Genomic DNA, 25466 nt, shown 5'->3' with positions numbered 1-25466 from the left:
TATCAGTTCCCTCTGGATTTTACAGTATAACAAGAGTTACTGCAACTTACTCTCTCTGCGGGCTGCAGCAATCATTGGCTGAACTATTAGAATTAATTGTGCACATGTAGAAATATATCCCAAAGGTCCAATACTGCACCCTCTTTCAGTGCAATTCCTACCTTCATTATTTTAGTTACAGCACCCCACAGACCTACTTGTAGCCATGATAAAGCAACACAGCCTGTCACTGGATTTGACAATATATACTCCCAACCTGGGCTTACATACATTACCCCTGTGTCAATCTAAATGTGAAGAAGGAATGGGTTAGTGCTCATGAAACATGCCAAATAGCCAGCGTCTGCCACTAGCAGATCTTGTTTCAGACCATTGGGTACCTCTCTTATATTAAAGCTGTAATTTATACACTTGGCTGATACTTGGGACTTGTTTTTAAGATATCAATCATTCTGGAGCACTCATACATGATTCAGACTCACTCTACAGGCTCTTCTGCCAGCTATCGATTCTGATGACATTATTTATCAATTACAAAAGGTTTATTCCTCACAACATTCTCCACTAAAGGATCTGCATATTTATTTTGCAAGGTGATTTATTGACACGTCACTGTACATTACACAGAAAATTAAGTTATGTGGGTGTTGAAGAACTTCTGAAAACTACACAAGTTCAGTTAAGACACAAGTGTACCTGAAGAGCAATGACACCATGTTTCTAAAGTTTTCACCAAAAATAAAGAGTGAAAACACTATCTGGTCAACCCAGGTCCATAGAGAAATTGAGGTATGGTTCAGATATACAAAAAAGGCAATAATCATCAAGATCATTTCAACTATTTAGCTATTCTCTACCACTGGATCTATTAAAACCATCAGGACATTGTAATGTACATGAACAGTGAAGTCAGAGGTGACATCTCTAGTATTTGCTTGATACCCAGGTGCTAACTATTACTTTTATGTGTATTTGGAAGTCCTGCATATGATGCGATTTTGTTTTTAAAATCTTGCCTAGATCTAGCGTGATAAAGGCTCTATAGCAGACAAGCAATGAGTCTTACTTATTTCCCATACCTCCACATTAATTCCTCTCTGTGTCTGACAACAACTGTCACAAACCTACCCCCAAAACAGGAACGGTTCTGTGGCTCAGACTGTCCCATACACAGACATTGTCCTGAGTTTGCTTTAAATTCCCACCTCACAAATCTCAAAAGGGCCTTCACCCAACAAGGGCACTCCTCAAGCGAGATAGATCATACTTTTGAAAGAGCCACCCAGATACCACACAAAGATTTGCTGCAGTACAAAAAGAAAATCCCCATGAATCACACACTATTAGTTATGACATACTGCCCTTCCCTGGAACCTACACAGAAAATCCTCAAACAACTGCAACCCATACTAGAAGAAGACCCAATTCTTAAGGAGATCTTTCCAGAGCCACCCATTCTAGCCTTTAAACAAACACCAAACCTTGCTAACCTCATCACCAGAAGCAAACTTCCTATGACCCAACCCCCCTCAAATGGATCCAGACCATGCCATGACAAGAAATGTAAAACCTGCTAACACATCTCTACCACCCCCAAAATAACTACACCCCACTACAGAACCATCACCATTCCTGGATCTTATACCTGCACCTCCATAAATGTTATATATCTCATCCAGTGCAGCAAATGCCCTGATGGAAAATATGTAGGAGAAACCAAACAACAACTGTGTACCAGAATGAGTGCACGCTGAAAATCCATCAAAAACAAAAATATCCAATTTCCCATGGGTGCACACTTCTCACAAGACAGTCACTCCCTCTCTGATCTCCCAGTTCTAATCCTCAAAGAGAATTTACAAAACACCTTTCGTAGATGGGCCTATGACCTTCTTTTCATAAATCTACTGGATACAAAAAATCATGGACTCAATATGGACAATAGATTTACGACACATTACAACCTGCCTGACATCTGATTTACCAGGTACCTGCCTAAACTTGCCATTTACATTCCCCCTTTCCTCCACCCTACCTTCTCTATCCTTGGTTTTTCTAATTTCCAACTATTTACTTTTTCACAGACTGCCTCTTTTCTACCTTGGAGAACTCATTACTATAGCAGAGCTTCCCTTGCTTACCTTTGGCATTCCTTCACCCATTTTCCCCCCTCATCTCCCTTTCCTCCCCTCTCCCTTCTCTACTCATTGTTTGCTTAATTTCTACCTATTCACATTCATACTGACCTCTTGTTGCACTTTTAGCTTCTTTCATTCCTTGGAACAACAGCAGTCTCCCTGTGGCTCGAGAAGGATACTTGTGCCCAAAAGCTTGCAAAGAACTTTACTCCAACTACTCGGTTCATCTAATAAAATATATCACATCTACCCAAAGAACCTTGTCTGCCTTTAAATATCCTCATATTTGATCTCTTTGAAAAGCTAATGAGACAAATGCAGTTTCTCTCTTCTATGGCTGTATGGAACATATTATTTTATATGTATATGTGTTACCAATTTTGTGTCATAAATTAATCAAAAAGTTATATCCAGCTCACTAGTTAATGGCTATTTACATGGCAGAAGAACTATGGTCTGCAGGCCTGATGAGGAGGAGGAAGGTGTAACTATTAGCTATTGGGGGCAAATTGATTTACAAAGACAAGAACGTTTGTTATTCCCAAACACGTGGCAGGGACAGCTGTTATTGGGATCAGCACTGGGCCTGTACGAATAGGGAAGTATTCAACTTGCACTCAACTGATTTGGAGAACAGTGATTCAATTTGAATATTCGGATCACTGTCCCAAATCAATTCGGCTGAATCAGCTTTGGAAGATTTGGCGCTGATTCGGAGAGATTCAGTGATTGGGCCATAGACTACAATGAGGAATCACTGAAATAACTTTGTTATTTTTTGGCAGCCTTCGATGAAAAAAGCAGGGATGGTAGCCCCTTCTGAGGGCATGAAGCCTGTCAAGTTTCTAGGAACTGTACCTGAAACTGCTGAAAGCAAAGTTCGTGTCACGTGTGTGTGTTAAGGCAGATTTGGATGAAAACAGCAGGGATGGTAGCGTGTAACATGGGGCCTTCCCGGTGTTGGTTAGATCTCTGCCCACTTACCTATTTCTGGGCCAGCTGCCTGCCCCTCTTTTGCTCAGGCAGAAACAGCTCACAAAAGGGACAGAAAGGCTGCAGACAGAGGTTTATATTGTTTCTATGTCCCTCCCCCAGAGCACTGTGATTGGAAGGGGACTCAGGGGAAGATTACAGTCACTAGCCAACTACAGATGTCAGTTTTTCCCCCCTGCTCCTCCTCCAGCTTCGCAGTTTCTGTTCCCCTGAAAGACTGCCTCTGAATCTTTTTCCGTATCTTTTCCAAATCGATTCGGAGGTTTTTTGGTCTCCTGATTTGATTCAGATTCAGTGATTTGGCCTCTGAATTGGGCCAAATCATCTCTGAATCAAATCAGTGACTGACTGAAGCTTAGCACACCCCTAATCAGCACCCAAAATACCAAAAGCAACGTCTTCTTCAGAGATGGTTGCACTATCAGAGGCCGAGAGGAAGAGCATAGAGAAAAAGCCTAGTTGGGGCAGAAAAGATTTTTGAGACTCTAGAACAAAGGTTTATTCTATGCTCAGCATATCAAGCTAAAGTTTCAGAAGACTCCCCTATCAGCTAGCTTCAGATAACTTTTGTCAGCATTGCTCTGTACAGAGTGAAAACCTAGCCAAGGAAATTCCCAACCTCCTTGCTTCCAAATTACCATTCTTTTCTGAACTACATGAAAGAACTACACCTCCATGCTAGCAACTCACTCTGGCTACTCAGAGCAACAGCTTTATAGCCTGTTAGCAGCTGGGGGAGGGTACTCCAGTAATTCCAACCAGCTGGGCTGAGCCAAACTTTGCCCTACTAGAAACATCCTACATTTAGGGAAGACAGCTGAAGCATTTTATCTACTCAAGAAGTTGTTAATCCTTTCTCTGTGGCTGCCTGTTGGGATATAGAAACCCCATCCTACACAGACGACTCTTTGAAAATACAAGAGTGTACAAAACCTTGCCAGCATTTCTGTTTTAAAATGATGTTTCATCACACATAAGACCAATAGAGTCACCCAAAGCAAATGAAACAGAATCTCTTAAAAAGCCCTCCCCCCACCCCTCCAAATCCCAGTAATTGTTCTGCAAGGAGAAATGCAGAAAGCAATTTAAAATGAATCGTCCTCCTCCCCCCCAACTCCATAATTTTAGGGAACCTGCTGTGATTTAAATTTGCTTCATTTCTATCTCAAGCTGCTGAAGGTTTAGCCTCCCTATTACAATGCAACCACAAGTGAGAATATAATAGCTGAGATTAACCTGCATATGCAGAAAACTGTTTTTATCTTGTCTGATTAATAAAACACCTTTTTTGTGGCAATTCTCATCCATAGATCTGAAAATATTTTATAAAGCCAGGCAAAGGCTGCTACCCTTGTTTTCAGGATAGGGAACCTGAGGCACAGCAAGGTCAAATGCCTTGGTCACACAGTAGTATGTATCAGAACTGTGAATAAAATCCAGGTATCACAGAATCATAGAAAATCAGTGTTGGAAGGGACCTCAGGAGGTCATCTACTCCAACCCCCTGCACGATTGTCACGACTGTTGTGCAGCGATCTCTCAACAGCCTAAGGCAACGGCATTGCTACTCAGCCTGTTACATACTTTGGTACAGTCGGTAAAGTTAAAGACAAAAAGACTGGATTCATCCTATGAAAACAATCTGGCAGTTTCACCCAAGAACTGAGGTATGATCATGGTAGGTAAGCAAAGGTGAATGGAATCAAAAAATACTGGACCAAAAATTAAGCCTAACTTGGTAATAGTTTGGCAGTGCCGTGTCAAGAAAGTTTGGCACCCAGGGGGGCAAAGCCTGCAGAGGCAGCCTGCTCTCGCCCTGTGCACAGATCTGGGGGCACATGCCTCCCCCTCCATGCTTGCCTGGGAGGGCACACAGCAGCAGGAGCTGCCCTCCCCCCCATCCCTGCACCCCACCAAACGAGCTGCTCGTGGCTCCGTTCCACGCCCTGGTCCAGCTGGGCAGCACCTGTTGACGCCCCTTTGCTTCAGTGCCCAGGGTGGTCACCCTACTTCACCTCCTTCCCTCTTTGCTATGGCACTGCAGTTAGGCCTAGGCCTGTTGTCCTCTTCAGACCTTTCTCAGTATAAAGCTTTGAAGGAAACCAAGATGCTTTCCAAGATACTTCTAAACTGGAAAATGAAGAGACTAAAAGGCATTGCCGGAGTTCAGCGACCAGCTGTGTTTCCAGCCTCGACTCACCCAGGAAAAGGCAGTGGTGCATTGATGACTTTGAAATTGGCTGTCCTCTGGGAAAAGGACACTTCAGAATTGTGTATCTGGCTTGTGAGAAAGAAACTAAATGTATTGTGGCACTGAGGGTGCTGTTTAAATCTCAGTTGGAGGAAGCTGACCATTGACAGCGGACTCCAGTGCCCCGGATAGGTATACACCAACGTTGGTGCTACACTACTATTGCAGCAATTGCATGTGTGAGTGTGTGTATGTGTGTGTCAGTGTGTGTTAAGGTGGCCAGTACCCATTATAACTCAGAGTTTGCATTTATGGTTTCATTGGTAACTTCACATCCCATACAATTAATTAGAATTTATTATGATCCTCTGAGTTGGCCCTTTGTAGCCAATATCACTCGGTCCTGAACAACTACTAGGACATGAAATTTGGGTTCCTGTTTTTACCATTTTCCTTCTTTGTTCTTTTCCTTTCCCTCCCTTATTTATTTCTCTTTCTCTTTTTTGGCAGGGTTTTAAGAAAGGCCTGGCTTAGCTGGCCAAGACTGCCTGTTTCACAATCCTGCTGTGAGTCTGGAGCCATTGAGGCAGTTAAAATACCCTAAAGAGCCTGATGGCTGTATGAGCTTGCCAGGTCTCAGAGTGGGTGATAAGAGCATCCGGTGTGCCAGGTGTCTCCAGCAGTGAGGTTACAAGGACGAGTCGTCACCAGAAATGGGTCCATTTTCAATCTGCCATTCAGTTCTATCCCCCTTTTGTGCATGTTTCCCTTGTTTTGTCATAAAGGGAGCAGGCTCTAACATTAACAGCAGCAGCAGCAGCAACAATAGCTCCTGTCCTTGAATAAATTTCTCTTTTTCCCCAAGGACAATTACTTGTTTAGTGTTATATAGTGACTGGATAAAGCTAACCCCTTTGCCTAGCTTGCCATTCTGTTACAGCAAAATTAATATAAAGTGACTCCCAGTGCAGGTCTCTATCCACTGGAGCATACTACCACCCCTGAGAATACCACTGTCTGCTGGGTTATGTTAACCACATCTCTAAGTCTTTGCAATATCAAGACCCCAAGTGGTAGAATTGACAAGAAAAGGAGGACACATAGGGAAAAGAGTTATTAAAAGCAGAATGACTGTTATATGCCAGGTACAGTAATTTCTCACTGTCTGCTCTTCCTATTTTGCATTGTTAATTGACATCTCATTAAAAGATCATTAAGAAGCTGAAAACAAGATAAAATACAAAAACAAAGCCCAGGTTGACAGAAGGGACAGAATTCGAGAAACTGTAGTGAAAGCTTAGCTGGTTTCAAATATAAATACCAGACATTGATCTTTAAAAATAACTACAGTGCATAAATATGTATTCTAGCAAGGTGCAGAACGTTAAGATTAGACAGACAGGCAGATAGAAGGCAAACTACAAAAATTAACGCAGACACCTAGCTATACACCTGTGCTTAATACCCCAGTGTCTCAAACTAGACACTTAAAAATGTAGGTACTCAAATGTAAAGGCCTCTTTGAAAACTGGAATGCAAGTGGCTTGCCCCATGTAGTGAGTGAGCAAGGGATGGGATCAGCTCACAGATGATTATGGAGCTCAGATCCATGCCAGTGCTGCACAGCCACATTTCAGCAGCAGCTTCTTTTCTGCCTTCCCTCTCTAATGAATCAGTGCCAGCTCATGTCTTTACTGGTGGGAACACAATTGTTCCCACACCTCCCCATCAACTCTTGGGAGAAGCTGAGCCTATCTTTTACAGAGGACACATCAGCTCAGGAGCTGGAGACAAACACAGCTGCCTCTCACGGTCACTGGGATATGGAGTCAGCCTTTGCAGCATGGTATGTATTAGTTTATTATTCCTGTGCAGAATCGTGGTGCTTTCTAAGCTCAAAATTGTTGTTAGAGCCCTATGTGCAAAATGTAAATATAATTTTAGAGGACAGTATATACATGTAAATAGATGTGCAGAACTATCAAAAGGTTAATAATCCCAGAACAAAATTCTTAGACAAACTCTCCTGCAGTTGAGCTGTTAGCAAAGCTATTAAATTTAATTGCAGTATAATTACATAGCCATATACCTAGCTGATACCCAGCTATCAAGTGCACACAGTGCCTGTTTAACCATACACACAACACATGGGGGGTTGCCTGAGGTGCTATAAGATCCTACAACTGGATTTGCTTAGCCTTTCCCAGTCGGGCTTGATTTCAGTTGAGAATACTCATAATAATTGTCTTGGAGTCTCAGGCCAGATAACTTAGAAGTGAAGGGGGATTGTTGCTGTAGTTGGTAGTCCCTCAATATGAGGATGACAGCCTTTCAGGAAATGGGGAAGTCACTGGTGAGTCTGTAGATGGCTGAGGAGGCCCACTTGAAAGCCACACGTTTGGCTACAGATGTGGCAAAGAGTTTTGGATGGAAAAGATCTTGGTGATGTTGGGTCACAGCACTTTCCCTTTTTCTCTGTCATCTATCTGCATCCATAGTGAGGCAAGTTTACTTACAATGATCATTGCCTTGTTGTTCATCATGGCTCCGTTGAGGATGATTTAGTGCTTGAGTCTCCCAGGTATTGCTGTTAATATTGCATTTTTTCAGACTGACCTACAAGGTGTCCTCTATAGTGATGACCAGTGGCGAGTTGGAAGTATAGGATCTATTTTGGGAGCTAGTTGGATACGTTCTGTTCACCAGAGCTGGTGCTATATAAACATGGTTTCAATGCTGGTGATGTCTGCTTGAGCCAGAAAAATGACATTCATTCTTCTGTCTTTCCAATATGGAGGATTTTCTAAAGACATCACTGATGGCAATGTTCCAAAGCTTTCCAGTGTTTCTGATATGTCACCTAACTTTCACACCCTTACAATAGAGTAGGATTACAGCCTGGTAAATGAGAAGTTTGGCTTGGGTCTAAAGTCATGATCATCAAAGAGACAGCTTTGAAAACTTCTGAAGTCAGCACCGGCAGATTTTATTCAGTGCTAACTATTGTTGTCTACTTTTACTTTTTGGGAAAGATGGCAATCCAGCTAGGGGGAATGATAAACATTCTCCAAGGATTGCTCTCTAATTCTAATATATGGAGGAGCAGCTGTTTAGTTTGGAATGAGTTGGTAAAGTATATTGGGTTTCATGAAGTTGACAGCGAGTCCAAGCATTTCAAATGCTTCACACAAGCAATCAAGAGTAACTTGGAGCTCTTCAATTGAGTGGGCACATGACAGAGTCATCAGCATGCTGAAGTTCAGTAATGGAGGGGTTGGTTATCTTGGATTTGGGAAGTAGCTGGTTGATGTTAAAGAGATTGCCATCCATGCGGTACTGAATGCTGACTCCACATGGAAGTCAATCAGCAATGAGATGCAGAATAGCTGATATATAGATGGAGAAGTGTGTTGATGCAATCACACATCTTGCTTGACTCCAGTTCTAATAGTGAAGGGGTTCATTTCTGAGCCACTGCTGAGGATGGTTGCTGGTATGTCATTGTGAAAAAGTCTGATAATGGTAACAAATTTTGGCAGGCATCCACATCTCGTCATGATATGCCATGGGGCCTCACTGTTGATTAAATCAAAGGTCTTGGTCAGTCAGGTCAGTGAAGGCCATGTAAAGATCTCAGTGTTGCTCCAGCACTTCTCCTGCAGCTGTTTAGCAGCACAGATCATATGAAAAATAAATAAAGAAGGGGGATCAACTTGTTACATGGCAGAGGGGGAACAGATTGCAAAGGACTTGCTTATGCCCCAATGCTAATGACTTTAAGAGAACTAGTCACAGAATGTACATGTCTAAGTCTGGTAGGATCAGGATCAGGGCCTTACCAAAATTAGGCTTTCCTTCCTGGGCTTAATATATCCCTCCCCAGAGGCCGTAAAGCTGGGAGCATTCCTGGAGTATAGGGACTGTTCCTCGAGAGTTTCTTTCTCATGTTCTAGTTACCTCAAAAAACATAGGTGGGTAGAGGTAGGGCAGGAGACCTATCCCCAGATGTCATCTGTGGCACTGCCCTGCTGCAGATCAGAATGAACACGGCTCCCTTTTAAGGTGTGGTACAGGAGATATTTTCTCCCTTTAAGTTTGAGAGCCCTGAGAAGTATTAGGACATTTACAGCCGTGACAGGTTTCACCCACAGCACTCCAAAGCCAGTCTATGCCTTAATGACATAATCTATCCATTCAATTTAGCGAATAAGCAACCTGTACCAGAATTTCTGAGGGATAAGAACAGCTCCAAACCCATACATAAAACCAGAATGATCTAAACCGTACCTCTCAGGTGGATTAAGGACTCATCTCCCTCTTCTTTGTAAATTATTTCCATCTCTGTCTGGCTTTGCACTTTGTGGATCCAGCTGAAAGCAAAGGGACTGAAATATCTCTGATTAAGGGTGCTTTCATGCTATTTCTGGCCCATCCAGAAGTACCAGCAGGAAGTATCAGAAATCTCGTGAAAAAAATATATTCTTGTCTTAATTTTGCAGGCTCTGGAAGTTCAGGGAAAGTTCATGTAAAATGTTTAGACTTTTGAGGCTCAGCATGACAAAGGTATGATACAGGGCAGCTCTTAGGAGACTATCCTTTGCTTTCTGTTCTCAGATACCTGACCTGTGTTACAGTTACAGAAATGACACTGGGGGCCAGACAGGCTTAGTGACTTGCCTAGTGTCAGAGATTCAGAGCCCAGACCTCCATGCCCCGTGCTCCAACTATGAAGCTATTTTGCCTGTCAGTAATTAATAACACTTGATGGTAACTGAGCACATTAAGAGGCCAGTGATGCACCCAAATGTTTTATTGTAGATATCCTGCATCCATGAGCTAAGTCAATGGTGCTGCCTTTTCATCCAGGCTGAAATATAGCTTCCTTGTTTGGAAGCTCAAGGTGCATCTGTAAGATTTTATGCTGGTGTTTTATGTCTGCAAACCAAAGCCTGGGCACATGACATAGTGCTTGCTTCTCTAATGACCCGCTATGTGCCAGCAATCAGCCAGACAAAGGCAAAAGTAGTTCAATTTGCTCCCACAATTTGCTTCCTAGATGCAAAAATGCAGCTGCAAATTTAGCACATGTAACTTGTATTCAGAGAAAGGAGGCTGCTCTTTAGAAAATGGGCCCCTGTATGAATTAACAATGGCCTGTTGGAGGTTTTTTTTTCCTAAAGCCACTCTCCTTTTTTATGCTTTTGATGTTCATTTGACAGTTTAAGTGCTGAATCATAAAGTAGATGGAAGAGGAATATTGTTAGTGGTTAGACAAAGAAGTTCCAACTGTCTGGGATACTCAATGACCCAACTGATTGCTTCATTTTCTGAGACATTTATCAGGGTGTATGGTGCATTGAACTGGTGATGTTATATATTCATGTGGTGCGCACACATGTGCACATGCACACACGTGAATATATAGTGTGTGTATGGGTGAGAGGGTACTATTCTTTATTACAGATTCACAGAAGTTTAGGGCTGGAAGGGACCTCATGAGATCATCAGGTCTAGCTTCCCTGCACTGGGCAGGAAACACTGCTGGGGTCAAATAACCCAGCAAGGTGTGTGTCCAGTCTCCTTTTGAAGATCTCCAGGGTAGGTGCCTGCACCACCCCTGCTTAGATAAAACTTGAGTTGCTTATCTGTGAATCATATGCCCTAACCTGCTGAAAGGTAGTGGAGATTCTTCCTTAACTCAAGCATTAGGCACCTGTATTCTATATGTAAAGTTAACCCAGGCTTTAGGAAAGTCATTTGGTATACAGAAAAGTGGAATCCAAACAGTTTCTATGAGGCTGTGGATTACTTACAGTGAGCAGAGTAGGTCAAACTCTCCCTCTTCCTCTCAGCTTTCATTCTGCAGATTTAAACAAGTAGCGTGCAGGCTTAAACAAGTAGCAACATTAAAAAATGGAAATTGCTGAAAGCAGCTACTCTGCTAGGAACTCAATGAGCTCACCAGCTACTGAACTCACACATGCTGAAATCGTGCCGCATGGGCATTAGGGCTGTGCGAGGCTTCGGACCGTGCTTCCGATCCGGAGAAGCTTCAGACACTTCGGCGTCTGAAGCAGCATGTCTGGATCGAAGCACTGGCCTCGTTAGGCTTTGCGAAGTGGTTTGGAGCTTCCAAAGAGCTTCGGAAAAGCTTTGGAGCCGCTTTGGAGATCCGGCCGTAGGGTATAATGAGGAATCAATGAAATATCTATAACTTTGTTGTTTTTTTGTCTGATTTGGATGAAACTTGTAGGGATGGCAGCCTCTGATAAGAGTATGAATTCTGCCAAGTTTCAATAAGATTGGTGCAGGAGTTTGGGGGGAACTGCACCCCAAATTCTTGAAAGCAAAACTCATGTCACATCTACGCGTTACAATACAGGGAGGTGAAAACTGCCAGGATGGTGGCTCCCGGTGAGACCACAAAGCCTGCCAAGTTTCAAGGAGATAGGTGCAGGTGTTTGGGGGGAACTGCACCTGAAGCTGCAGACAAGCAAAACTCGTGACATGGGTGACACTGTGTGTTAAGGCACAGCGGGGTGAAAGCTGCAGGGATGGTAGCCCCTGTTGCAGCCATGAAGCCTTCTGGCTGCCAACCAGGATGGTGGCTCCCGGTGAGACCACAAAGCCTGCCAAGTTTCAAGGAGATAGGTGCAGGTGTTTGGGGGGAACTGCACCTGAAGCTGCAGACAAGCAAAACTCGTGACATGGGTGACACTGTGTGTTAAGGCACAGCGGGGTGAAAGCTGCAGGGATGGTAGCCCCTGTTGCAGCCATGAAGCCTTCTGGCTGCCAAGGAGATAAGTGCCGGGGTTCTGGGGCCCTGCACCTCTGGCTGCTGACAGGCAAAACTCATGACATGGGTGCTTGTGCAATTGTTGGGGGGGGGGGGGGTGGGGGGGGGGGGTGAGACGACAACTGCAGGCCTGGCTGCTAAGCTTGTTACCAGTTACCAATCAATCATGATTCACTCAGGGACCAGCTCAATACACAGTTGCTAGGTAATATAACCAGTTAATTAGCATCAATTAACACCTACAAAACCAGAGACTAAGGAGAGGAAGGAATCAATGCAGACAATCAACTGCCCCAAGCGAGAGACAGTTAGTTGCAGAAGCATCCATGTCATAAGTTTTGTCTGTCAGCAGCTAAGGGTGCAGGGCCCCAGAACCCAGAACGCCTGCACCGACTGCCTTGACAGCTGGCAGGCTTTGTGGCTGCAGCAGGGGCCACCATCCCTGCAGCAACACAGTGTTGCCCATGTCATGAGTTTTGCTTGTCTGCAGCTTGAGGTGCAGTCCCCCCAAACACCTGCACCTATCTCCTTGAAACTTGGCAGGCTTCGTGGCCTGAGCAGGGGCCATCATCCCTACAGTTTTCAGTCCACTGTGCCTTAACACACATAGGGTCGTGTGTCATGAGTTTTGTCTGTCAGCAGCTTGAGGTGCAGTCCCCCCCCAAACCCCTGCACCGATCTCCTTGAAACTTGGCAGGCTTCGTGGCCTCACCAGGGGCTACCATCTCTGCAATTTTCACCTCACTGTGTTGTAACACATACACGTGAAATGAGGTTTGCTTTCAGAAATTTGAGGTGCAGTTTCCCCTAACCCCCTACACCGATCTTATTGAAACTTGGCAGGATTCATACTCTTAGGAGAGTCTACCAGCCCTGCAAGTTTAATCCAAATCAGACAAAGAAAACAACAAAGTTATAGAGATTTCATTGATTCCCTATGGCTGGATCTCCGAGGCGGCAAGCTTCGGAGCCGCCTTGGCCAGATTGAAGTGGAAACCTGGTCTGGAGCTCTGGATTGGATCCCTGGCATCCCAAGTGGGCGGATCCAAAGCTGGATCGAATATGTGCCTACTCGCACAGGCCTAATGGGCATTTCGTTAAACCTGGGTCTGCACGAGAGTTTGGGCTTGTCTGTGTAGGTTGGGGGTATAGGATTTGCCCTGTCCCTTGAGATCATTTCTTCATTTTGTCTAATTTCCTGCCTTTGGCAGTAGGCAATACATGATGATTCAGAGTAAGATGACCTTCACCTCCAGGCCTGTTATTCACCTGCCTAAATGTGTGCTACACAGGGAAAGAAATTACTATTCCCTATGGGAATCAGTTAATGTCTTGTAATTTTGATCACTCTTCTTTTGGAATATATAAATACTAGATATGGAACAAACCTAGACTCCAGATCTGAATGCACCTGGATGTTTTTTGGAAGTGTGGACCTGGATTTTTGCACCTTGGGCCCGCCTGTAATAACTACAAAGGTGATTATTATCCTTTAAATCATCCTATTGCTTTTAAGCAACCGGCTACTGTATTTGATCCTTTGATAAAAGGCACTGGGTAAGTGCAAAGCATTATTACTATTATAGCCCTCATCAGGAGCTCAACTACCTCTTGGTTGTTCTAACAATGGTCAAGGCAATGAAAAGTTAAGAAAAAGAAACCTCAGCTGATTTTCCAGGATATACCCACAGCCAGCAGACACAAAGCACCACAAAATATGAAATGAAATAAGAGGGAGCTAGGGTTTCTTCATGCCAGGTATTTGAATAAGCCCCAATTATGAACAAAATTATGGAACTCTGATGACAAACGCACTATTAAGAGGATTTAACAGGTAATACTGTGTCAGGAGTTAAAGTGAGAAGGGGAGGTCCTTCTGCCCATTGCAAGCTGTGAGATACAACCCTTTAAAAAGAAGGGCGGGCGTGTGGGGATATTAATTCTTATCACCTACGTGGTGTCACAACCTGAGGCAGTAATTGGAGTGCCACACCTAAGGGGTCGGGACTTTTTCCACTGTTCTGCCTGTAAGCTGAGGTGGTGACTACTTGTAATAAGGGATTCCTCCATTTTGGCCTCTGCAGTAATCTACCTCATTGCTTCTACTTTTCGGTTTGTCAAGCACGTCGACTTCCTTTTTCCCCTCCTCACCCCTCCTTTTTGAGCTTAATAAAATGACAGCTGAAGCAGCTTTTCCATCAAATGCCTAGCCATTCAGTCTGAAAGGCTCCTTGCGCAGCCTAAACCCCAGATCCAAGCCCCTCAGATACAGCATGTGGAGGTATTTAGCTTCTTTGTGACTCAGAGATTGGAAGTGCCTTAAACTGATCATTTGCTGCTGATTATTCTCAAAATAACCAGCTGACTATATATCATGAAATTCTAGGTCAGGAAATGAATCTTTTTTTTTTTCCAGTGCTCCGGAGATTTGTATGTTAGCTGCAGATTTGCTAGATGCTACAAGTCTTGCAAAGCGGTGTCTGTGAACTGTATGGCTATATCAGCTCTCTGCTCTTTTAGAGCCTTTAATGCCGCTATGCTTTCTGCAAAGGGATCGCTGAAGTTGTGGACAGAGAAAATGAGTGTGCTCTGTATGAGCGTTGTATGTTTTGCAAGGGTGCTTTGTCTGCACAGGAGGGATGCATAGTCTGTGGGTCTACTGCAGCTATGTGTGAGCCTGCTGCATAGGTGCACCTCCATGTGTAAGTGCAAGCATATGTTTGCATGCTGCATACCTGCATGTGTGTAATTTGTGCATGCTTTCTTATATTTTAGTTCTCCTGTACTGCAGGTACCGGTTGCACCATGCACCTATTGTCTCTATATTAGGTGTACCTTATATGTGTTTATATCATCACATGTATTAATTCACGTGTTCAGTGACTACATACATTGCATGCACGGGTCTGTGAACACACCTATGTCTGAACATGTGTTTGTATATATAGGAGGTATTTTTGCATGTATGTTGTGTGTCTATTAGACAGCTATATGGAAGGTTTGCATGTACGTGTGATGTATAACCATGTGTAGACCTGTTTGTTCTCATACACGGTGCCTGAGCCAAAGTCCATTGAGATCATTGAATAGTTTGATGTTTGGAGGGTACATGTTCAGTCCATATTGTACTGGTGGAGTGTCTGTAATTTCAGGTGTGTATGTGTTTCTGTGCTACAAATATATTGTGACGTAGTTGAACATGCATGAGTATGAATATGTACATGTGTGCTGCATGTTTGTATGCAATACCATTCATTTTCTTGAAAATTGTATCTAAAATTTGCCTGATAAAAAATTAGAAGACAGTGTGTAGAGTGCTTGGTATAAAACTAGAAAAATATGTAGTGCAATAATTTGGGCTTAACATTAGTTGGGAAACCCATGGCTGAATGAAGGACATGGAACAGAAATGTTCTGATCTGACTTTGATCCACCTCAGAGCCCACTGAGAAGCTGTTTTACCAGCCCTCTGTATTGCACAGTAAGGCCTGCAGCAGTGGTGCTTGACCTTCCGGCCCCACTGGCTAGATGAAGGGCATAGGGCTGATCCCTGGGCCAGACTGGGCCCTCATGCCAGGATTGGGCCCCATCTTACCTCTGTCTGGCACAGCTTTGGCTGGCCAGACACAGATTGGGTCCCAGGGTCCCACACTGCCTTTCCCAGCACCTACACACCAGAATCAGGCCCCGGGGCTCCGCACTGCCTTTACCTGGCTCCTATGTGCCTGGATGGACCTGCGCTGCCCCCACCTAGCTTGCACATGCTGGAATCATGCTCCAAGGCCCCCACCACCTATGCCCTGCCCCATGGGCTGGGATCAGGCCCCATGCTGCTCTGTGCACCCAGTCCAGCATGCAGGGCCACACTGTCCAGTCCACAGGGCTCCCCACGTCTGGAAATTTGACAGCAGAGGAGCGGGGCCACCGGATGACGTGGCCCAAGGAGGGATCTGGCCTGTGGGCAGGGCTTGAGCGCCCCTGGCCTAGAGTGAGATGACACCTACATGGCTGTTTGCACAGACACACTGACTATTCCTATGCTAGACAAAAATAATCCTGGGTGAGGACAAGCATGGTGGACCACTGGGAGACCAAACATATATGCACATAAGTATTACTTTCTTTATGCGACTGCACCTACTTTGTTGACTTATGCTGAGACAAAAATTGTTGGGTTGCAGAGGAAAATGACTGATGTGCCACTAACTTATTCAGTGCATGTTTTACTGTGGGTGTGTGGCTACTATAGATACGTGTTGTTTTCCTGTGCATTTGTATTCTGCATGTTTGTACTGGGTGTGTGTGTCAATATAAGAGTTTGCACTGAAACGTAGAGAATCCCAATCATATGTTTCTTCAATGCAGATCTGCCATGCAGAAAAGGTGCTGAAGAATCCAAAGACCACACTATACCCAGGCCTGCATCTAAGAGGAAGAGAAATCAATAGCGAGGTTTTTTTTGTCGCAAGCATTTCCTCAAGTCCTGAATAGATGAACGGCCAGAGAAGGGACTATGACTAATTACTCATGGTATCTTGGCACTGTTTCAGCTGAGCTAGGTACCTTAGCCAAGTGGAATTTATCAGGTACAAACACTTTGTGTTACATTACAACGCAGAGTCATTTGTGCTTGGATTTGGAAATAAACTAAGACCCAAGTAATAATCTTTGTCAGTGGTAAATGTGCTGAACAATAAAGAGCAGAAATCATTTCCCTATTGCAGCCTCTGTTGTCACCCTCCATCTATTGCGTTTTCCTTTTCCAGGTTCAATCCTGTCTTTTTTTTTTGCCCTCTCTGCATTGCTAATTAGGAGCATAATGAATAATTCATAGCAAATAAATAATAATGAAAAATGGGCCAGATCTCCTCAATGGAGTTAGGCCATTTTACACCAACCAGTGGTCTGACACAAATGTGTTTAGAAGTTACTTGCCATCTTCCAGGAATGTCTCTGCCCATAAGCTTTGACAGGATAGGGGTTTATGGACAGTGACTTCATTCAAAAATATGAACTGCTATTCATAGAAAAAATATGGATCTGTCCTCCCAGTTCTGGTGGTGACAGTGTTACAGCTAGGAGATACTAGAGTTGAATGCTGTTCTGACTGTCTCTCTCCATTAGTGGCAAGATGCTTACCCCTGGCCAGGGGAAACTAGGAAGTGAAGAACAGACTTAGCCCGAAGTAGTGAACAGCAAGAGGTTGTTGTTTGGAAGAACCATGAAGCACGTCAAGAAAAGTTATTCTTTTCTACTGTATTGCTTTGTTTTATTTCAAACCTCACTGACTAGAGAACAGCAATCAATTGCCGTACATGCTCCCATTTGCTGCCATTGTTTTGCTTTCAGTGCCATGCTGAACGAGAGAAAAGTGCTGCTTTGCCATTACGAATGGCTGCAATTTTGAAGAAAGGTGATAGCATGAATGGTAACAAACTCAGAAATGAAGGAGTAGCTGCTCCCTTCAAGCTGCTTCCAAGCGCTGGCCTTGACTTAAATGGCTAGAAAGATACCATACAATTTATCCCTTGAATTATTTTTATCACAACAGTGTCGAAAAGTGGCTCCTGACCTGGGGCTCATAGGCAACTCAAATGATGGCCACAGGAATTAAAAAAGTTAAATACCGATGTTGACAGGTAAAGCAAAACATGATGTTGCCTGCAGCTTGATATTGTCACTCATGCGCAAGGAAGGTTGGGGACCACTGGTCTAATGGTGCATCCCAGTAGACTGGGTTCTTCATCTTTGGTCCATCTATCGCCATGTAAAATCTTGGCTGTACTGGGACACACACAGCTGCTAAATCTTGCATCAACAGGGCCCAACTCATAAGTGAGCTTCCCACAAGGCCTTTTGCTCCATGAGGATCACTCTCCCACCTGTCTCTTGGCCAATGTAAAGGAATGATTTGGGCACAGCTTTATTCTTTCTCTTGGTAGCAGGGTACGCTACTTTGTTTTCTTCCACTTGGGACCTATTTCCACGTGGGCAAGTTTGCAAGCCCTTGGGCCTTTCTCCTGGACCTTTCTTTTTTCCAAAGGGCATCTTTTCATCATCTTTTCTGATGGGGTTGTTTCAGGACACAGCATGATATGATGTGAGGAGAAAGTGTTTCACCTTTGGTGGACTTGATGGAAACATTTTAGCTGCCTCTCAGCAAAAGAGAAGAATTAACTGGAAGACTCTACCAGGAGAGAGACTTGGGGGGATTCAACTCCTGGATGAAATATGCCTTATTTTTTGGTCTGAGAGATAAAAAGGGGCATCTTCAAGACTGCCAAACTTGCTTACATTGTCTGAGGCATCGACGAATGTGGGCTCAGATGCCAACTGGCTGTACGTTCATTTTTATGCTATTTTATTTTATTGACCTACCGGTTTTTACCATTCCCTTGTCAATAATTATGTTTGACTCCATGAGCGAGTGATTAAGAGGAATAGAAATATGTACTCACATGCACGTGAGAGAGTATAAAGGGTTACACTCTAGGGGGAATCTTTGCCGGCAAATATTCAGTTCCTTCAATGCGCAGGGATTTAAATAGGAGTGAATTTTCAGGCAAAATAGTCTCGCAGAGACTGTATCATCCTGGAACATCACAAAGTCAGGAAATGTCTAGAGGAACATGATGAAGCAATCTGTGAAGCAATATTAAAGCGAGGATGAAAATACATTTCAGGCAGAACTCATCTAAGCCAGCGGTTCTCTCAGCCTGAAGTTAGCAGCCCGCACAGTGGATCATCAGTAGTTGTCTCGAGAAGCTGTAGTGTCCCTGCTCCCATTCCTTGCTGTGTTTTTGTGCAGTTAAACAGCTGCCTTGTTCCATTCCCAACATGACTGCCTTTCAAGGGCAGGGCTAATCTCTATACAAACAGCTGCAGGTGGAGGCAGTAAGGTGGGCAATTGTCATAAGCATCTGTACGTATCTGGCTGGAGCACTGAAAGGCTTCATAGATGCCTGTAAAGCACTTTAAAGATGTAGGGAATAAACGGTGAGCATCAACCAGTCACTCTGGCTCCCCCAGCACTGGACTGACGCCTCTCCTTGTACAGTATCTACTCCTGCCTGGCTTCTCTGGGTACACGTGCAGGGTGCGATGCACAGCGTGAGCTGCTGGAGCACGCTTCCTAGGTTTGCAGCTTCTCCTCTCATTAATAGCCCTGCTATTTTTATGCTTTATTGTTTAAGGCCTGCGCGTCCTTTTTCAAAGTTTGGGTTTTTTAGCAACGGGTTGCCATGGAGACGGGCAATTCAATTACAGGAGTTCAGTCGGCAGGGCAGGAACTTGCAATAAATAAAACAAACAAACAAACAAACAGTGCAAAGTATGAGCGGAGCTGGAGAAAGAAGAGCGATGAACCCGACCCACCGTCATTTGCCTCCTTTCTCTCGCTTTCTTTTCTGTTGACACAGAGAAATGGGAACCCACAAAGCTTTCTGCGAAGCAAACAAGCAAATTCTCCCAGCAAGTCTCTTTTGCATCTCTGCTCTGCAAATTTCCCACAGGAGCAGGGGAGGAAAGAATAGAGGTGAAGAAAAAAAGGAGGGTGGGAGAGAGGGGGAATTGTGGATTGGCCTCGACCAGGGCCCTCTCCAACTAGTTGCTGTTTAATCTTTTTCAAAATAAGAACAGCCTAGCGTTAAACGTTTCAGGGATGAAGGTGAGTGCTTGCACCAGGCCTGCATATTTGGAGATAGTCAAGCAAGGAAAGGCTACTTTGGCTACAAGGTGGGGAGGGGCTTGGTTTGCGTGGCATGTGTAGCTGCATCTCAAACATGGACATACGTGTTACAGTCGGGAAGTAACAACCCTCATAACGGCTTCTCCTTGCACCCCTGTTCTCTCCACTCTTTGCCATGAGAGGGGGAAAAAAATCCCTCCCTTCCTTCCCCCCCATCTCCCAAATCATGAAAATAATATTCTCTGAGTTTCAAAATTCATTTCTATCCAGAGTTGCTCACAGCCAGATATTCAAAAGAAGCTGGAGACAAGTTTTCCAATGCTTAGCACTCATACCAGAGACCAAGTTTTCAAATAAGCTTCTAGATTGGCTATGTCCTCACAAGCTTGAAGATGCCTTTTTTATAAACATTTGAATTTGAGATTTTTCTATTAGGACAGCTGACATGCAATATTTTGGCATAGTTTGGTATTTAGTAGAAACTGAATCAAAACAGTTTTTGGAGCCTATTCTGTATTAGATTTCATTTTCCTGTTATTGCATTGCTTTATGGCAATTGTTGTTTGGACACCTTGTGCCCCATTCTCGCCTGTGGCTTAGACTCCTTTACTAGACTAGACTTTGCATGCAACAATATCCTCTGCCCTCTGAACAATCTGGATGGTTTGGCAGGGGCATCACCTGACTGCAGGTGCATTATGCTTTGCAGCTTCTCTGCACATACCCATTGCTCCACTTCTTTGCTCCATTCAACATAATTTTCATGGCTGATGCATGGATAGCTGAAGCTTGAAAAATCCCAGAAATGCTCAACTCTTGGGCTGAAAGCCTGCTGTGAGACGGGTAGAGCTAGATACAAAATGTTCCCCTTATTATAAACTGCATAGCACATCACATTGTAAAACAGAAGGAACAGCTGCTGATGCTCTGAAGACCTATAACCCCCCTCCTGGGAGACTGACTGAATCTTCTTAATCAAAAGGTAATCACAAGAAATCACTGGCAGCCTATCAAAGCTGGAGCTTCTTAAAAGCAAGGAGACTGCATGTGATCTCAGCTACTGCTATTGACACTGGTGTTATTTCATTTAATGTAACAGAAGTATTCTGGACTTGCACTGGTAAAGAATTTGGCCCAGGTTGTTCTTAAATATGGTGAATACCTACTCCACACCTGTGTACTTCTCTCCTCTGTTAGTTGAGTTGAGAGCCAAGCAGTTGTGTGCTACAGCTCCCCCGCTGCTAACAATTACTAGTGATTGTCTTCTCTTGCTTAATGCACTAGGGGCTTCTGTTTGCAATGTCTTGGAAGGATTTGAGCTACTGTTGCTCCTTACACTACTACAGGACTCTTGAATGCTTCTGTATGCAGATGAGCCATTAGGTGGCCATGGATTTGCTACAATATCAATGGAGGCGGTGTGTGTGTATGTGTGTGTGTTTCTGCATGTATACGTGTGTGTGTCAGAGAGCTAGCACCATCATGTAGCTGGTTTGGAACCATTTCTTTTCCAAAGCCTGGATGTCCTCTTTCTCTTATTGACACATTATTGATTCTGCAACCCATGGAGGAAAAAGGTCCAAAGATCACCTGAAAAGGTAGAACTTGCCTGTCAGAAAAGCTCAAATTCTCCTGCATGTGCACACCCATAAGTCCACCATCAGTGGAGTCAGTGTCTAGGGACAGAAATTACACATAAACCATTTTAAGTGATTGGAAACTGATTCAAATCTGTAACAGAACAGACATTCAGTGCACATAAACCACTTTCAAAATGGCCAAACCCAGTTTAAGGTAATCCTGAATGGATGTAGTATCAGACTTAACTGATTTATGTTACTGAACTTCTGTCCCAGAGCCCCTCCAGATTCAAATTAACTCTCAGTCTCCCAGCATCCCAAGATGCTTTGCACCTCCCCAGCAAACCCTACTCTCCTTTGTAGGGTGTCCAGGCTAGCCGTGGCCCAAGCTGTCTGCTCCAGAAGATCAGGGAGCCATGCTCTAGTGCCTTCTGGCCTGGGCCACTGCAGGCATGTGGTTGTATTTCCAGAATCAAAAGTGAATGTCTGTTCACTTGCTTATTTGTTCAATTTATGCAGTTTAGACTAACCTGCAAAGATTGAAATCGATTCAGCCTTGGACTTTTTGACTGTCTGTACTTAGCCTGTGGGCTTACACCAGTGTCAGTGAGGAGAAATTTATAGCTACTGCACTCCTGAATCCTGTCTCCTGCAATTTTATTTCACCATCCTGATCTCTCTGCTCCAAATTCCCTTCCTCCAGTAGAATGTTTAGCTGCCTCTTGAACTAATTCAGTTTATTTGCTTCAATGATTGTACCTGGCATCCTCTTCCCAATCTCTTCGCTCTGGCTTTCTTCTAACTCTGTTTTCTCTCTGAGCTTCTCAGAATGTGTTCTCTATGGTATTAAGGATGGATTTACCTTCAAGCAGGGAAAACTACAAAGTTGTGAAAATCCTTTATGTCTAATTAACCCTGAGTAATGTATGGATCCATGGCCAATCCTGAACATATGAGTAAACAGATGATCTGGAAATCTGACAGCCTTTTATTTTCCCATGCAAAAACAACTATGAAACCTTTTGTAACTATGACAGACAACAAAAGTAGAGAGTAACCCTTATGTTATATTGCAGGGAAGTATGCCAGGATAAAAGCAGGGTGCTTGGGATCAGGCAGTTCTGGTACTTATCCTGCCTCTACAACTGATTCTCTTTGTGGCTTTATGTAAGTCACTTAACTTCTCTGCCTCAGTTTCCCATCAGCAAAATGGAGAGAAGAGTCACTACTGCCTTTCTGCATCTGTCTTTTAAGGTCTTTGAAGCAGGGACTCTCTCACTGTGTGTATGCGCATTGCTTAATACAGTAGAGGCTCTGTCCTTACAGGGGGCTTTTGGCCACTACAATATTATATGTTGAATAAAGAACTGGATATTGGGAAGGTTTTTTGGTTTTCCATTTTAGATTCTACAGCTGATCTAACTCCCTGCTGTACAGGCCAGTCTTACCTCCTGGCTCATGCCCATCTGCATTGAAAACCAGGTCTCCTGCTGACTGGCAGTTATTTTCTTAGCTCATAAATAAGATGAAATTAGTAACTGATCAAGGGAGACGGGAGCATGTCATAGCTCAACGGTATGAAACAGTTAAAACAAATCCTTTCACCTTTCTTGGTGCGTGTGCATGTGTGAATAGAGTGGTTGGAACTGGTTATGTAAATGAATTGTTATTATCTACATACACTTTATTCTGTTACAATAGATTCACAAATCAAATTACGACAAAGAATTCCTTTTGATTTCTTTGGTTTTTTCCCACCCCACTTGCTTCACTTTATTTTATGTTTTCATCTAGATCTGATGGTTTATTCACAGGATCAGAAAATGCAAATCAGATTTTTTTTTCTTTTTTGAATAAAAGCCCACAATGAAAAGAGAAGTAAAAAAGGACATAACAATATTTTTCCCTATCTCTGTGTCATGGCTACAGATTTTTAAGCCACAGCCCCAAGTCTGTCCCTACTCATATTCTAGCAAAGCCATCTCCTTTCTTTACAAATGCTAGCACTAATAAAGTCACGTACAGGGGGCAAACTCATTACCATGACTGGATTCTATCGGCCTGGAGCAGATGTGGGCATTTAAATATACAGTGGAGAGGATTGGCCAGTATGGGTCCAATGGATGCTTTCCAACCCAGCAAGGGAAAATATATTCCCATCTCCTGACTTGCCTGGATACAAAAGTAAAAAAAACCCCACAACAATGTGTGTTTGCTGCAGATATGACCCTTACTTTCTGTAGACCAAAGCAATCCAAAAGAGTTCAAATGATGAACTGTTGTGAGACTGACTCCAATCTACCCTATGGAAAGGATAACAACTTGACGAATAATTTAGTTGTAGAAGGCACGCTGAGAAATACAATTTCCATTGCAGAGAGTCTAGAGGGAAAGAAATCGGTGCGATGCTGTTTGTTCCCTTACTGCACAGAGACTTTCACAGGGGATAACATCAATTGCCCGAGCAGTGATCTTGTAAGCTTTTGAAACAAGAACTCTGCCTGTGCTCTCTGCCTTCTTTGGAAGAACCCCCTCAGATCAGATCAAGCTTCTTCTAAGTTCCTCACTTTAAGTTCCTCTTATTCCCTTGCTGCTAAATTTTGCTTCCAACACAGCAGATCGCTTTTTATTTTTCCTCTCCTCTTGCTGTTTCCATTGGTATCTTCAACAGAAGTTCTTCAGAATACATTTAGAAATCACAATGGTTTGTGAGTTAGACAAAATAAAGAATACTATGGAGCTTGAGGAATATATAAATAAAATAACTTTAGCCCAGTAATTAATTATATCTATATATATATCTATTTATCTATAATATATAATATATATTATTTATCTATAATATATAATATATATAATATATATCTAACTATCTATAAATGGAGCTTGAGGAATTACTGGGCTAAAGTAATTTACATATATATATATATATATATATATATATAATTTGTATCTATGTCTTATATTTTCCATAATTCACTAATATTGTGAACTACTCATTCTCTCTAATGGAAGTAATGGGGGGGGGGGAATTCATTGAATAATACATTTGAAAAATATCATCAACTTTGTCAATTAAATGATTCAGTAGATATTATTAAACCATGTCTAAGGCCTTTAAACAGTGTTGTTTCACAAGTTTCACTGGAGCCAAACTAATTTACCAGTGCTGACAATCAGGATCCTGGACTGCAACTTTAGGGTGCAGTCCTGTGAGATGTTGAATACTTTGGCCCTGACACAGCAAAGCACATATGTGATTTTTTAGCTTTAAACACATGGGTAGTTCTGTTACAGTCTTTGGCTAGGGACAGATGCGCAAAAAGCCTGAGCCTGAATTGATTCAACCTTTGCAGGTTAGTCTAACCTGGCTAGGTTGAATCAGTTTATAACAGCACTGACATCCCCGGCATACAGGCACATGCCTGCAGTAGCTCAGGCTAGAAGCCGGGGGGTGCAAGAGCAGCCCTCCCTTCCCTTTTATAGTGCTGAGCTGAGGGAGGCATAACCAGGGCCCTGGCAGAATGCTCTGATTAGGAAGCCCCTCCCCCCCGCACTAGCCCAGCCCCTTCTTACTTCTTACCAGCCCAGCCAGGAATTGATAACACAGTGTTTATCACCACTAGCTTAGTGTTTATCACCCCATTAAGAAAACAACAGAGGGACATTACCAACTATCTGTTGATTCTGCCCTTGCCCCGTTTGCCACGGCATGGACTGTAGCCAGCATGTGGTCATCTAGCCAATGCTGATATGTCTGTGTAAGGCAGAGGGGACAGGGAGGGGAGGGAGGTGGGGAGCAGGGCGAAGCCAGGCAGATGCCTGCAGTCTCTGCCGAGCTCCAGCCAGGGAGCAGAGGGGAGAGGGCAGCTCTGCTGTGGAGCAGAGAGCCCCACCCAGCCCAGAGAGCATGCCAGGATGCTGGGGGAGTCTGGTTAACTTAAACATGCAATGTCTGTCCCAGACATACATAAACTGCATAAACCAGTTTGACCCAAATCAGTTAAGTCTGATACTACATTCAACCAGGTTTATCTCAAACTGGATTCAGACATTTTCAAACTGGTTTATGCAATGAATG

Source organism: Alligator sinensis, unplaced genomic scaffold (genome assembly GCF_000455745.1).
Source record: "Alligator sinensis unplaced genomic scaffold, ASM45574v1 scaffold388_1, whole genome shotgun sequence".
In the NCBI taxonomy this organism is placed as follows: domain Eukaryota; kingdom Metazoa; phylum Chordata; order Crocodylia; family Alligatoridae; genus Alligator; species Alligator sinensis.
The sequence above is the reverse complement of the archived record's forward strand: the minus strand, read 5'-3'. Positions refer to the sequence as shown.